The sequence below is a fragment of the Paroedura picta genome, chromosome 2 (assembly GCF_049243985.1).
Source record: "Paroedura picta isolate Pp20150507F chromosome 2, Ppicta_v3.0, whole genome shotgun sequence".
NCBI classification, from domain to species: Eukaryota; Metazoa; Chordata; class Lepidosauria; order Squamata; family Gekkonidae; genus Paroedura; species Paroedura picta.
The window spans coordinates 111,335,631-111,351,527 of record NC_135370.1 but is presented as its reverse complement, the minus strand read 5'-3'; positions in this window follow the sequence as shown (position 1 = coordinate 111,351,527).

Genomic DNA, 15,897 nt, shown 5'->3' with positions numbered 1-15,897 from the left:
GTGCACATTTTGCTGCTTGCCCATGACTCAGCTAACGTTTGTTATTGTTGTTATGTGCGAAGTCGTGTCCGACCCATCGCGACCCCATGGACAATGATCCTCCAGGCCTTCCTGTCCTCTACCATTCCCCGGAGTCCATTTAAGTTTGCACCTACTGCTTCAGTGACTCCATCCAGCCACCTCATTCTCTGTCGTCCCCTTCTTCTTTTGCCCTCGATCGCTCCCAGCATTAGGCTCTTCTCCAGGGAGTCCTTCCTTCTCATGAGGTGGCCAAAATATTTGAGTTTCAGCTAACGTTAAGTTTCTATAATTCTACTGGACAAATCTCTCAGTGAAATAAATGTGAGTGTTTTTTTTGTGATTAAATGAAGCCTATGTTCCTTATTCCTATGTAGAGAAAATACAATAACTGAAGCAGCGCTTGAGGTATGGGGTAAAGATTTCCATTTGTCTAAGATGTCTGAAGCAGGGTGACACAACGTTTAACATTCCTGGATACCTCAGTTCTTCAATAGAAAACACTGAACTTGTGGGACCTCTGTCTTCCTCAAATCTCTTAGAAAGAAGACTTCTCCTTCTGCACTATGGTTTTCTCTCTAGCAGGAGAAATAACTCACTATGAGTCGATACGTTGCTAGTACACAAGGCCTGGAAACCATACCTTCATTGTAGAAAAACAGAAGGTTACAGATATGGACTATCACTTTGGATTCAAACTGAATAATTTTTGAGATTCAGAAGAAGTATATGTAATCCTGAAACAGAGGGAATTGCTTCCAGGATACTTTTGCACTTCCTTTTTTCCTATATAAATAGGGTTAAAAGCTGTATGTGCTGAAATAACTTGAGAAGCCTTGATCTCATGAGAAATTTTAGTTCAGTTTCTATTACTCATGGAAAGTCAGGGAGATCAGATGCGTCTTGACTGGCTGATGGATTTGGTTTGGCTAAGTCAGAAGTCAGATTTTACTGTGACTCTCAGATAATCAGAATCATGGATGAACTATCTTCCATTACGTTTCATTAAAGCAAAGAGAATATGGTGACACATTATCATGAAACTACTAGTTCCTATACATCACAAACAAGGACAGGAATGAGGGTTGCCAACCCTAGGTTAAGAAATTCCTGGAGATTTGGTTGACTATTAAGGATGTGGTGCGGAGGGACTGCTGCTCTGCCTTTTGTTATTTGTTATTTGTGCTATAAGGTCCCATTGGATTCTATCTGTTTCCTCAAGCTGTCTTCATGGGGGAGATCCTTCCAGAATTTGGAATGAGGTGTCACCAATATGTATTAATCCCTGAACTAAGTCTGTGGGAATCTTGAATAGATACATGGATAAAGTAATAGTATGGGGGCTAACAAACTGAATTTCTGTCCAATAATAACTAAGTTGCTGTTGGTTAGCATCGTGTAATGGTTAAGAGCAGTACCGTCCAATCTGGAGAGTTGGGTTTGATTCCCCACTCCTACACATGCAGATAGCTGGGTAACCTTGGGTAGTCACCATTCTCTTAGGGCAGTTCTTGCAGTGTAGTTCTCTTAAAGCTCTATCAGCCCCACCTACTTCACAAGGGCCCATTTTGCATGGTGGTAGCTAACCTGGGCCCCTACTGGTGCATTGCTGCAAAGCTGCATGCATCACAGCTGTCTGTGTCCCCAGCCCCCAGGAAACACAGTGATGGTGGAATGTTTTATCTGCGTGAGGGGGGGGCTTGGGGGTTATTTGGCAGGAAGGTGAGATTCCTGCCAAATAAAAAAAATGGCCTGGTCCACTCTGAGGCACACAAAGCATCATGAAGCTGACCGGGGCATTTTCTGCCCCCTATGTGAAACTGTAGGGCAGGGAAGAGCTGGGCCTGGAATGCCCAGTGTTTCCCTGTCCAAATGGGCCTGTCCCCACAGCAGGCTAAGGGAATGCACGGGGATTCTGGAGCCTGATCTGCGCCAGGTCCGGGAGGGCAGCTGCTTGGCGGCGACATTATATGAACACAGGGATTAGTCCTGGGTCCATACTGATGTTGCTCCGGTCTTTTCCACCCATGCAGAATAGGCCAGGATTTCTGTTGCAGTGAGAGAAAGGGAAATATGTTTGTAAGCCACTCTGAGACTCCTTTGGGTAGTGAAAAGCATGGTATTCTCTTCTTCTAGACTTGAGGACTGAGAAGTCAGCATATCCTGGAAGCAAACTTCAACTGTAGAGTGAGGATTAAGACTTGGGTCTGCCCAGATCCTACCCCAGCTCTTTGGGAAAGAGACACTCTTTGTGAAGCAGTTTCTTCCTGCAAAGCCATAGGGAGGCGCTTCCAGCACCAAGGACTTAAGAAATACTATCTTGACCCTGCATTGCTGTAATGCACTTGCCCTGAATGAATTCAGTTCTTTGATAATCGGTTAGTGGTTAAGGAGTGATATGGAGATCCTTTTTCCCCCTATTTCATTCAAATTCAAGATGTAAATGTGCACCAAGAAACCCAAGCCTTATGTAGGTGACCCAACAGGCACATACTGTGCATGGAGAGACAGCAGGCACAATTGCAATGCCCCCACCCCTTGCCTCCATACCACCACCAACTAGTTTTTGTGGGGCAACTAAATGGAGGAATGAGGTGCCCATACATCCCCTCCCCCCATGATCAGTGATATAGGCATTGGAATGTTGCTGATCAGAGAGAAAGGGTATGCATGCAGACACTTCTTCCAAACAGTCACTCTGTGCAGACCACAGAGGTAGGGAGTTAGGCCAGCATGTTTGTACTCTTTCCCGTTCCCCATACAATGAGTGCCCATGAGATCAGGGGCTGCATAGGGCTACAGTGGCAAACACCACACGTGGAATTGCCGGTACAGTTCAACAGATTAAGGACCTTTAGTGTTTTCACTGGTACCGAATGCCACCAGAAAGACTCAAAACACTGATTAATTAATGCTTGGGTCTGGAAAGCTAAGAAATTGGAGACTCATATCTACTAGTATAAAAGAAATTAATGTTTAAGGAGTGGTTATCAGGTTAATGCAGAATTACAGCCAGTAATTGTGCTGTACTTTGCCATCCTGAAATATTTGAAAAGCATTCCATTTATTGTGTTCAGTTTCAGAAAAGAATCTAGACATATATGAGCTGTGTTGGTATTTGCCATTATAATTTCGACACAACTAACCAAAGAATTCTGGTGGATGAGAAACTGATCCAAATGTTTATATTCTTAATCAAACACACAGAGAAAACACTTGACTGTGAGCATTTGACGGAATCATGGCAAATTGGGTTGAAGCTTTGTGAATGGATGCAAAAAAAGAGAGACAGGTCTTGGAATCTAACCAAATCTCTAATATTGTCCAATATTAGTGATGGTACACTGGATGAGTACAGTATCTATAGCTCTGCTTGAAATGACTTTTCTTATTAGATTTCAAATTAAGCTTTTCCCATCATAAGCCTTGTTCTCCTGTTTCATCATGCAATGAAGCGATGACAAGCTTGTATTGCTACTGTGATTTTCTGCTGTCATGAAGGTGAATGGGCTATAATAACTTCAAGTGTCTGAGGATCACTGCCTTGCACCTTCTGTCTTGCTTGGAAGTGAATATTTGTAAAATCCTATTCCTTGTGTTTTCACATGTGTAATCCAACATAATAAGTACTCATACTGGCTCAGACCACGGCCAGTTTATCCACATAGCACACATTAGCATGTGCTATGGGCCCTACACTTCCAGGGGCCCCACAAGGTGCTTTCCCCACAAAGAACAGGACCATAGCATTTTTCTCTCCCCCCCCTTTTCCCTCTAAGGGCACACATCTCTTTCCACTCTTGGGGGCCCTTCTGTCTCCAGACTGGCTGCTCCCACTGCAATTGTACTTTGCTAGGGCCCCGTGAATCCTTAAAATCTTTAAACCACTCCTGGCTCAGACTATTCGGTTCCCTTTGTACAACACCTTGAACTAAACAGTGTTCAGTCCCTGAGGTGGGCAAAATAACAAAAAGACAAAATGAGGAAACAATCTATTCTCTTCAGACATTCCCTTCTATGATCAAATAAGCAAACTTCTCCAGAACATCTCTGCTTTCTCTGGTATCAGGTTATTTTTTTCTTCCATTGGAGGTTAGGAAAAATTAAAATATATACAATATATTAAATATATTGTGCTTCTTTAGCAACATAAATTCATTACTTATAACTTAGAATACAAAATAGTATTAATTGTCATATGTACTGAATTTAAATGTATACTTCGGTTTCTACAAGCAACTTTAAAATATGCTCAATGCTAAAGCAAAAGACTGCTGCCTTCTCTGCTGTCTTACCACATTTTATTCATTTATGTACATAATAGGATATTTTTTCCCCCAGGGCTCCACAAAATTGGCTACGTTTTTTTTCTCCTCAGACTTTTTCATGCTATATACTTTGAATGAATGTCTTTTAAAAAATCTTACCCATTTAAAAAATCCTAAACATTTTTAGTGATTTGGCAGGTTAACATGGACAGAGAGGTTGTCGAGAGGCATTTAGCTGCACTGGATGAGTTCAAATCCCCTGGTCCGGATGAAATGCACCTGAGAGTACTCAAAGAACTTTCCAGAGAACTTGCACAGCCCTTGTCCATCATCTTTGGAACCTCTTTAAGGACTGGAGATGTCCCGGAGGACTGGAAAAGAGCAAACGTTATTCCGATCTTCAAAAAAGGGAGGAAGGATGACCCGGGAAACTACAGACCACTGAGTCTGACCTCTATTGTGGGGAAGATAATGGAGCAGATATTAAAGGGAGCGATCTGCAAACATCTGGAGGACAATTTGGTGATCCAAGGAAGTCAGCATGGATTTGTCTCCAACAGGTCCTGCCAGACCAACCTGGTTTCCTTTTTTGACCAAGTAACAGGTTTCCTGGATGGGGGAAATTCGGTTGATGTCATTTACTTGGATTTTAGTAAAGCTTTTGACAAGGTTCCCCATGATGTTCTGATGGATAAGTTGAAGGACTGCAATCTGGATTTTCAGATAGTTAGGTGGATAGGGAATTGGTTAGAGAACCGCACTCAAAGAGTTGTTGTCAATGGTGTTTCATCAGACTGGAGAGAGGTGAGTAGCGGGGTACCTCAGGGCTCGGTGCTCGGCCCGGTATTTTTTAACATATTTATTAATGATCTAGATGAGGGGGTGGAGGGACTATTCATCAAGTTTGCAGATGACACCAAATTGGGAGGACTGGCAAATACTCCGGAAGATAGAGACAGAGTTCAATGAGATCTGAACACAATGGAAAATTGGGCAAATGAGAACAAGATGCAATTTAATAAAGATAAGCGTAAAGTTCTGCATCTGGGTCAGAAAAATGAAAAGCATGCCTACTGGATGGGGGATACGCTTCTAGGTAGCACTGTGTGTGAACGAGACCTTGGGGTACTTGTGGGTTGTAAACTAAACATGAGCAGGCAGTGTGATGCACCGGTAAAAAAGGCAAATGCCATTTTGGGCTGTATCAACAGGGGCATCACATCAAAATCACAAGATGTCATAGTCCCATTGTATACGGCACTGGTCAGACCACACCTGGAGTACTGTGTGCAGTTCTGGAGGCCTCACTTCAAGAAGGACGTAGATAAAATTGAAAGGGTACAGAGGAGAGCGACGAAGATGATCTGGGGCCAAGGGACCAAGCCCTATGAAGATAGGTTAAGGGACTTGGGAATGTTCAGCCTGGAGAAAAGGAGGTTGAGAGGGGACATGATAGCCCTCTTTAAGTATTTGAAAGGTTGTCACTTGGAGGAGGGCAGGATGCTGTTTCTGCTGGCTGCAGAGGAGAGGACACGCAGTAATGTGTTTAAACTTCAAGTACAACGATATAGGCTAGATATCAGGAAAAAGTTTTTCACAGTCAGAGTAGTTCAGCAGTGGAATAGGCTGCCTAGGGAGGTGGTGAGCTCCCCCTTACTGGCAGTCTTCAAGCAAAGGTTGGATACACACTTTTCTTGGATGCTTTAAGATGCTTAGGGCTGATCCTGCATTGAGCAGGGGATTTGACTAGATGGCCTGTATGGCCCCTTCCAACTCTATGATTCTGTGATTCTGTGATTTTTCTATAATGTATTGTTTAGGTTGGGATTGGTTGTTGCTAAGCTGCCTCCATTTCCCAATTATCCCAGTTTTACATTGGAAATATTGAAAAACGTCACTGAGGCATGAGATAAAACAGCTATTAAATTTTTAGACCCACAGGTCTTTTCATTTCTGGTCAGGAGATAGTTTAGTTCATTCGTCTTTCAGAGGCGGGGTATAAATTACCATGGGAGGGGGGTGGGAAGGAAGGAAGGGCAGCAGCACTGAAGCCTCCCAGGATTTTCTGGAGGGGGCCATGTGCCCCTGGGGCTGCCATGAAGATGCTCAGGCAGTCAGGTTCTCAAGTTCAGTCAGTTCTTTGTAGCAACTAAACAAGGACTGGTTATGCTTGTTTGTTTTTGTAATTTTTTTTTAATCCAGTAAACTCAATCTGAAAAGTACTGGATAAAAAAATATTGCACACTCCAACTGCCAACTCTGCTTTTTTTCTCTGGAACTTTAGAAAATGTAACCACTATGCAGAAGCACCCTTTCATTGCCTTAGTTTATTTTTTTCCCTTGGGATCTGTGGAAGTTCTGCCTAAAAACCCTGCTCTCAACCTATGGATTATTGAAACAGACAACATACTGGAAGTTAAGGTGATTTTAGTATCCTGACTTTGCAGCTTTAGCTAAAAAGAAATGAAGGGAGGGAATATTTCTATCCTTAGCCATGTGTGTTGTGGGTGGAGAGAAGATGCCTGTGGCTCAAATACTGGCTGTTAAAGCGAGACCATTTCCACATGAGGAATTTGCCCCTGCCCAGCCTATCATTGCTTGTGGGTTTTAATGCTGCTTCCTTATGATGCCAGCAACAACCTGTAGCTCTCCAGTGGTTGGCATGAGTTTCTGTCCCCTTTGCCCTGCGATGGGGGAAAGTGGTAGAATCCACTTCCCCTTTCTTGTTGTGGTTAACAATGAGGCACAAACAGGGGCAAGCCTGTCTGAAAAGAAGAAATGCACAACAGTCCTGCTAGTGTTTTGCCTGCCCTCGCACCTGCCCTCCTCTCTCAATTCTCGTGCCAGTTAAATTCTTAGGGTGCTTTCACATATGCTAAATAATGCAGTTTCAATCCACTTCACTGCCTGTATGCAAGTGGATTTTGCCATTTCACACAGTAAAATCCAGTTGAAAAGTGCATGGAAATTACCTTATTTAGTGTGTGAAAGCAACATCAACTTAAGTTGTATGGAAGAGGGGAGGGGATACACAGGTGAAATATTTACTCAAACTGGCTCAATGAAGGAATTCATGACATCTTTCCTCTCCTCTTACAGAATCCTCTTTCTTTGGCTGATATTATAAGTGTGTGGGGAGGAGGAATTATATATTTCAAACCACTTGATTAATGTTGATGGCTTTTGTTTTTTGGAAATATAAATAATTTCTTATTTAAATCATTTCTTATTTTTAGTACCAAGGATACTAAAAGGACTTGCAGATATTATCTCTGAACCTCGGTTCATTATTTTTGACACTTCTTGGAGAACAGGGCAGAGTCAGCACATACTTTCTTTATTCCATTGTCAATCCTGTTGAATTCAGATCGCTTTGAACTCAGGTCTTCCTCTCCCCCCCCCCCATTGAAACAGGAACGTCTTCTGCACGTGGTTAGGGAGGCTCAGAAGGCGGTGGGGGGGGCTCTTTCTTTCTTTTCTTGAAGCCTCTTTCTTTCTTTTCTTGAAGGGGGGGGGGAAGAAGCCAAGAAGGGAGCCTCTTTCTTTTCTTGGAGGGGTGGGGGAGAGGATCGAAAAAGGCAGAGGAGGGAGGAAAAATCCAGGACCGACAGAAGTTGAGAGAAGTTAGGGGCTTCTCCTTTAAGGCAAGCCTGTCACATGACCAGGTATAGCCTATCAGAGGTTCTCTACCACGGATCTTTCTTTATTCAGGCTTAAAAGCAGTCTGAGATATCGCACAATAAAGGTAGGGTCACTCTGGATCAATCCTTCTTGCTGCAGAAGGAAAATTTAAATTGCCCCAAATCCAAACGGAAATCGCATTCTGTGTAGAGGGCAGGGACTGAATCGATCTGGGGTTGGAATAAAAGCTCCATGCAGTTTACACCCAGGTGAAGTGCCAGATGATTGGAGGCGGGTAAAGGTTGTCCCCATCTTCAAGAAGAGAAAAAGGAGGATTTGGGTAACTATCGACTCGTCAGCCTGACATCTGTAGCTGGCAGAATTTTGGAACAAATAATCAAACGCTCAGTTCTTGAACAGCTGGAACTGAAAGCTGTGATTTCTAAGACTCAGCATGGGTTTCGCAAGAACAAGTCATGTCAGACCAACTTTATCTCTTTTTTTCGACTACCTTGTTGGATCAGGGGAATGCCATGGACATAGTTTATCTGGATTTCAGTAAAGCTTTTGATAAAGTTCCACATGATATTCTTGTTGATAAGTTGATAAAATGTGGTATGGATCCTAATTCTGTCAGGTGGATCAATAATGGATTGACAGAGGGTACTTGTTAATGGTTCAGCATCCTCTTGGAATAGAGTGACAAGTGAAATGCCCCAGGGGTCTGTCCTGGGGCCTGTGTTGTTCAACATATTTATAAGTGATTTGGATGAGGGATTAGAGGGGATACTTATAAAATTTGCAGACGATACTAAATTGGGACGGGTAGCAAACACAACCGAAAACAAAATCAGAATATAGGATGATCTTGATATGCTCAAGAAGTGGGCTAAATTGAATAAAATGAAGTTTAATAGGGACAAATGTAAAGTTCTGCATTTAGGTAGGAAAAAACAAATGCACCAATATAGGATGAGGGAGACTTGTCTTGGCAGTAGCATGTGCAAAAAGGATCTAGGAGTCTTAGTAGACCATACATTGAACATGAGTCAGCAGTGTGAATCGGTGGCTAAAAAGGGAAATGGGATTCTGGACTGTATTGTGTCCAGGGGTGCCACTTCCTTGCCTAAATGATGCTCCCCAGCTGAGCTGTTACAGCAGAATCTTCACCTCCATAGTATCTGAACTTATAACAGCTCAGCTGGGAAGCATCATTTAGGCAAGGAAGTGGCACCCCCCCCCCACAATTGATTGTGGTAGAGCTGTTAAACTCATATAAAATGGCAAGCACAATGACTGTGGCTTGGATCACCATTCTCTGGAGCTAAAAATAAATGGTTTGATGCTATTTAATTTAGGTGGGAAATGACTAAGAAACAAGAGGGAATGATATATAGTTATACAGAGAAAGGGGATACAGTATGTTTGGTGTAGTGGTTAGGAGTGTGGACTTCTAATCTGGCAAGCTGGGTTCAATTCTGTGCTCACTACATGCAGTCAGCTGGGTGACCTTGGGCTCACCACGGCACTGATAAAGCTGTTCTGACCCAGCAGTGATATCAGGGGTCTCTCAGCCTCACCTACCTCATAGGGTGTCTGCTGTGGGGAGAGAAAAGGGAAGGCAACTGTAAGCTGCTTTGAGACTCCACTACACCAAACTGGCTCTCTTTTAGTACTTAGAGGGATTGCCCAATCTCTATGCATAATTTTTGTAGTAATATGTAGTAATATCAGGGCTTTCTCAGCCTCACCTACCTCACAGGGTGCCAGTTGTTGGGAGAGGAAAGAGAAGGGGATTATAAGCTGCTTTGAGACAACTTCGGGTAGAGAAAAGCGGCATATAAGAACCCTTTATAATCCATGGTTCCTCTATATATTTGTGAAACAGCCTGATGGGGTGGAACATGTCTGGCTGTCCAAGTTGGAATAGGGCCCTGCCTGTACAGCTCCCACCCTCCCTCCCAGGATGCTAGCCACATTCCTCTCAGACACGCCAGAGACAGAGAGAGAGACACAGAGCCCTGCCAGACCCAACACGAGCCCTCAGTCCCTCCTATCGCTCCTGCTGCAAAAGAGGAAGAGAGAGATGCAGAGAGAGATGCAGAGAACTGAAGAGTCTCCAGTCTGATTTTCCCTTCACGTATCTGAAGACATAGCTCTGGAAAGCTCATCTGTAACCACTATGCCACAATTCCCAAAGGTCAGTCCTGTCCCACACTCAGCGAACATTCCAAACCACAGGTTCTTGACACCCATATCTCCAAACCCATGCCCTCATTTGCCACCATGCCACCTAAGGTGACCAGATTGTCCCACTTTTGGAGGGACATCTGGTGGTACCTTGCAAATTGTACTTCAAAATGTTGAAATTAAAATATATATATTACAATCCTTTTTTGTGCTCTATGCATTCTATGAAACTTTTTGTTGCACCATATAGACCAAATTTTTAATCAAGAAACCCCCCCCCCCAGTCAATGGTGTCCTGCTTTACCAATGTTAAAATCTGGTCACATTAACGCCACCACAACCTTCCACACAACACACACATTCAATCCCATGCCCTTACAGAATGGACAACTCCTCCCCTTCCTCTTCCCACTGCCAAGCTCTAGCACCTGTTGTATTCTTGGATACAACGGGCTTTGCCCCTAATATAATATAATATAATATAATATAATATAATATAATATAATATAATATAATATAATATAATATAATATAATATAATATAATATAATATAATATAATATAATATAATATAATATAATATAATATAATCTTAACACAGCCCGCGGCACCGCGGGCACTGCGGTCTAAATAAAAGGGTAAGGGCTTGGGAGGCGGGATGTGTCCGGGATGAGGAAGGGTGCCGATTGGCCCCTTCCTCTGGACAGACTATCGGAGGGACCAAAAATATTGAATCACAATACAATACACAAGAAGATTTTGTCTATAAAATCAAACTAAAAAAAAAGGTAAAGGTACCCCCTGCGCAAGCACCTGTCTTGTCTGACCCTTGGGGTGATGCCCTCCAGTGTTTTCATGGCAGACTCAATACGGGGTGGTTTGCCAGTGCCTTCCCCAGTCATTACCGTTTACCCCCCCCCCCCAGCAAGCTGGGTACTCATTTTACCGACCTCGGAATGATGGAAGGCTGAGTCAACCTTGAGCCGGCTGCTGGGATTGAACTCCCAGCCTCATGGGTAGAGCTTTCAGATTGCATGTCTGCTGCCTTACCACTCTGCGCCACAAGAGGTTCTTAAATCAAACTATTGGTGCCTTAAAGTCAATATTGTCTATTCTGAAAGCAGCTCTCCAGCTTCCCAGGTTCCAGGTTTCACTAATCCTTTCAGTGGAGGTGAGAAGTGTTGAGCATAGGACTTCCTACTTACATAGCAGGTGCTCTATCATTGAACCACAGGGGAAACACTGTATTATAGCAACAACAATAAAACAATATGCATCAACCAGTGTATAACACATATCTAATTCTGAACTGGCCTTGAAATCAACCATAGGATACTCATTACCCACACCACTTGGCCTTGCCTTGTGGCCACCATGCAACTGAATGTGTCTTGGCCCCTAACCCTCATACAACTGAACCCAGCCCAGCCTTAATCATCATGTAACTGTACCTGACCCAGCCCAAGCAGTGTCCACCAACTGGGCCCAGCTCAGCCCTGGCAGTAGCCAGTCTTGGCCCCGCTGCCAACCACTGCTTTACTGGATCACGCCTTGGCATCAGCTTCTGTGCATTCCATGGGGGAGGGGTGGCTGGATGGTGGCTTCTCCCTCTCCCAGCTGGCGGCCACAGCAAGCTGGGATGCCTAAGATTTGGCACAGTTCCCCCCCCCCCTTTGGCCAGGGTGGTGGTGGTTTGGCAGCCACTGGAGCATGGAGCAGCTTTGATGCTGCTGGACAGCCCCCCCCCCCGGACTCCCAGTGAGTGAGTTGCCAAGTGAGCGGCTTGCTTCCTGCAATACCAAGGGACCCACATATGGCAAGTTGGTTGGGCTGGGAGGCTTGGTTAGGCCATCTCGTTGCTAGCCTTTTTTATGGGTGGCTGCTAGGGGAGTGGCTGGCAGCACTGCGGATGGTGGCTCATGGAGATTACCCATCTCAAAGGCTGAACTAGGTTGGACGCAACAGCAGTCCGGTGGCAGAACCCACCAGTCAACATGATTGGGGCATGGAAGCAGGCTCTTACCTTGAATATCCCACATTGCGGCATGAGGCAGTGGTGAGGTGATAGCCCTTCTCCCCCTTCCCCCTTTTTTACATCTCAATGCCTACATGGGCTCAGGCTTCTTGTAGCAATGCTGCCGTTAGGCGGTGCTGCTGCTGATGCATACATTAGTGAGGTTCCTTTTATGCCATTGCAGGGTGGATGTTCCTGGATGGGTTGAGGAGCTCATGCCCCAGGAGTTCTCAGGGCTGGGGTTTTACCTGGATCCTGCAATGGTAGGCTGTTGTGTGGGCTGGTAACACCTGGCATCTGGTCCCCAGCTTAGGCAAAATGGTTACCAACCGGTTCCATGGCAGCCTTCCCTCTGCACCCACAGGGGCTCCCTGCTGGGACCCAGCAATCTCAGAGGCTACTTTCTGACCAAGTATGGCTGATGGGGGGGGTGCAGGCCAGCTAAGGGATTATGTTGCAAGTCCCTTCTCGAGCAGATGATCCCAGGAGGATGCAGGTGGGCACTGTGTGGAACCCTCTGTATGGTTTAGAGCTTGGAAGAGGTTACCAGTAGGCCATAAGCATCAGAACATGACACATGGCACTCTATCTTCTGATGAATCCTCTGGCAGGGTAAAGAGGACAGCGCCCACAAGTCAGAATGGTATGGGAATGCAAGGTGAGTCATTCCAGGTATATTCCCTGGCAGCATTAGCCAGGACCTTTGTGTACTCAGGGGATATACACCACTCTTCTGAGGGGTGTACCCAAGGAATGGGTTTGTAGAACAGTTGGTTCATCAGTGACATACAGTGGCTGGTCGGGACAGGTGAAATTGCATCACGGGACTGAAATGGCCAGCCCTATCACTCAGCAGTCAGATACCTAACCTCTGGTCACTATGGAGCCTTGCACATGCACCCCCCCACACACACACACACTGCTGGCTGCAGCTTTGCAATGCATTGTGGGGTAGGCTTGCAAGAGTCAGGGCTTTGAAGAGAAGTCATATTAGCATAAGGACTCCAGTTTGGAAACCCTGCTTCCTTCCTAGGTATTGGAGTACTCTAGCCCAGGGATTCTGGCTGCTGGTGTACGGGCCAGCACTCCTGGGGGTCACTGGACAACAGTTCATGCAAAGAAAACTGCATGCTGCCATACAGTTAGTTTGTGGCAAACCTGCCCCCCCCCCCAGAGCAGTAGTAGCCCCAGGAGGGGAAGGGCATTGAGGTCAGGGCCAGCCCATCCATGCATGTAGGTGCCTGCTAGTGGCTGGCATGGCAAGAAGTTACCCTTCTATGGGATTTAGCATTCTGGGAGCTATTTCCTTGGCAGCAGAGGAATTTGGTGGCAGCATAGAATATTCAGACTATTCTGAATGAATATATAAATAAGTACATCCTCCATCCTCAGCTTACCTGTGTAGTAATTACTACAAGTACACAAGCACAGAAGGTTTAGAAGAAGACAGCAAGTATGTAGGCTACTTGATGCTCATAACATTTCAGCATGCTTCTCTGATATCTTGAATATACTCCTGTAACAGGGACAAAACCTGGTACCAAGGCGTCAACTGTGCTTCTCATCCTCAGTGGATTTTACCCTAGTGAACAATGAAACAAGAACACCTTCTCTGGATATCAAGACCAGCATTAACCAAAGAATTACTACATATGAATGTTGAGAAATTTCTTCCAGGAAACTGTTCACGATGATACACACAATTATTAGAACAGCTCTGCCACCTGACCTGCACTATTGGAAATAGTGCTCTGATGGTGCATTTCAAATGAGTGGTACATTCCTAGGGAACATCTCCTATACAGACTCCTTTGTTCTGATTTCTGCCACTACCCCTCCCCTGGGAGTCCTGGCAGTTAGCCTTCTGAGAAGACAGCTAGGAATGTTGGACATTCTTAGCTCCATCATTAAACTATAATTCCAGGAGTATTGATGTGGAACACATCTTCTGGTGTGCTCGGTGAAATGGAAACATGGACATGCCTCATGAGGTGGCAATCACAGGGGCTGGGGCAGCCCCAGCAGCACTGCCCCTGGAGGCTGTCACAGCCAGGGGCGCTCTAAAGGAGCCCCACAGCAGAGAGCCACAGGTATCTGAGATGGCGGACTGCCAAACATTGGTGACCCTCCTGCCCCTAAAGGTAATGAGGGGGAAGGGATAGGTAAGGCGGGAGATGGCAGGGGACAAGTATTCTCACCTCTTATGTGGATGTGTTCCACATAAGGGGTGAGAATCATTGTTGGTAGTTTTTTGGGGAATACCATGACTTTATTTATTTGTTTTATATGGCATGTTGGTAATATAGCCAGGAGATCCTAAGATTGTCTGGCTGCCAGGAAAGAGACATTTGGAGGTCGTTTGTCATTATCCATCCCTGTGTCACAACCCTGGGATTCCCTGCAGGCCATCCTTCCTAGTTCTAGATAGGGCTGGCCCTACTTACCTTCCAAGATCTGACAAGTTCAGATTTGCCTGGACTATCCTGGTCAGATAATGCCATGACAATAATGTAGCATGAAAATAACATAAATCAGTAGTGTAGATCTGCTCTTAACACTATTCTAGTGTTATGTATTAAAATATATTAAAAGTATATCTTACTTTTTCATGCTGCTATTAATCTAACCAAGAGCGTCTGTAGTGATCTCTAAGGATCATCCTCATTGTCTAGTTTTTGTTTTATCATGACCAAATGCAGGAAATAAGAATGCAGGAAATAAGAAATGTTGCTTTTAGGTGAAAAGAAATATTACTGTGGTAGTGATATACCTCTTCTGGGAAACTCTTGGAACCAATCTCAGCCAGAAAGAAAGCAAAAGCTCAGTATCAGTGATAGGTAAGCCCAGTGGTTCTACATGGCCACCTGAGCTACCTTCAACAAGTCCTTGTATTCCTTTCCCCCCCAGAGGTATAGAACCCAGGTACTCATACCAGACCTACTTGAAATTAAGTGGCATTTTGTGACTTGGTTTTTCAGGAGGCACTGTCTCATCTTTCTAGTCCACCCATCCATGAGATTTCTGCTAGCTGTGTCAATTCCATATTCACACATTATAGCTATTTCTTACAAAAACTTTGGGCTCCCTGAAAAATCCGTGCTGTTTGCATATCCTAACGACACGTGTGTGAGTGGGTATGAGCATGAGTAAAGAAAGAGACTGTCACAGTCCCCCTAGTTGCCAGCCAACACACTTCGAAAGACATTTTGCTCAGCAAACAGCAGTTCTATCCACAGAGATTTCAGTATTGTGCCATTTTGGCTAACAAACTATGTAAGGGAACAAATGGAGAGTCCAGTGCTACCTTTAAGACCAACAAAGTTATTCAAGGTATGAGCTTTCGTGTGCACACACACTTCTTCAGATGCAATACTTCCTACCTTGAATAAAAATGTGTTGGTCTCAAAGGTACCCCAGGACTCTCCATTTGTTCTGCTGCTTCAGAACAACACGGCTACCCCCTTGAATCAAACTATGTAAGGGAGGGCAGATGTTTCTGCCCAAAGCAGTTAGCTGGCTTTCTAACTAAACATTTCTCGTAAAAAGGGAATTGTATCTGAAAAGGCCCTGAAAATAAATGTTTCCTTAACTACTATATTCTGAACAGCATCCAGCTCGTCAACATTTTATTGGTGTTTCTAGTTGTTGTTTTTTTAATTGTATTTGCTTGTATTTTAAAAAACATCAGTGCAATAGGATGACCTTCTTCAAAGGGCATCTTTTTCACTCAATCTCTCCTCTAAAGACAGTGACATTAGTTTTGTAAATTAATAAACAGGCGGGTAT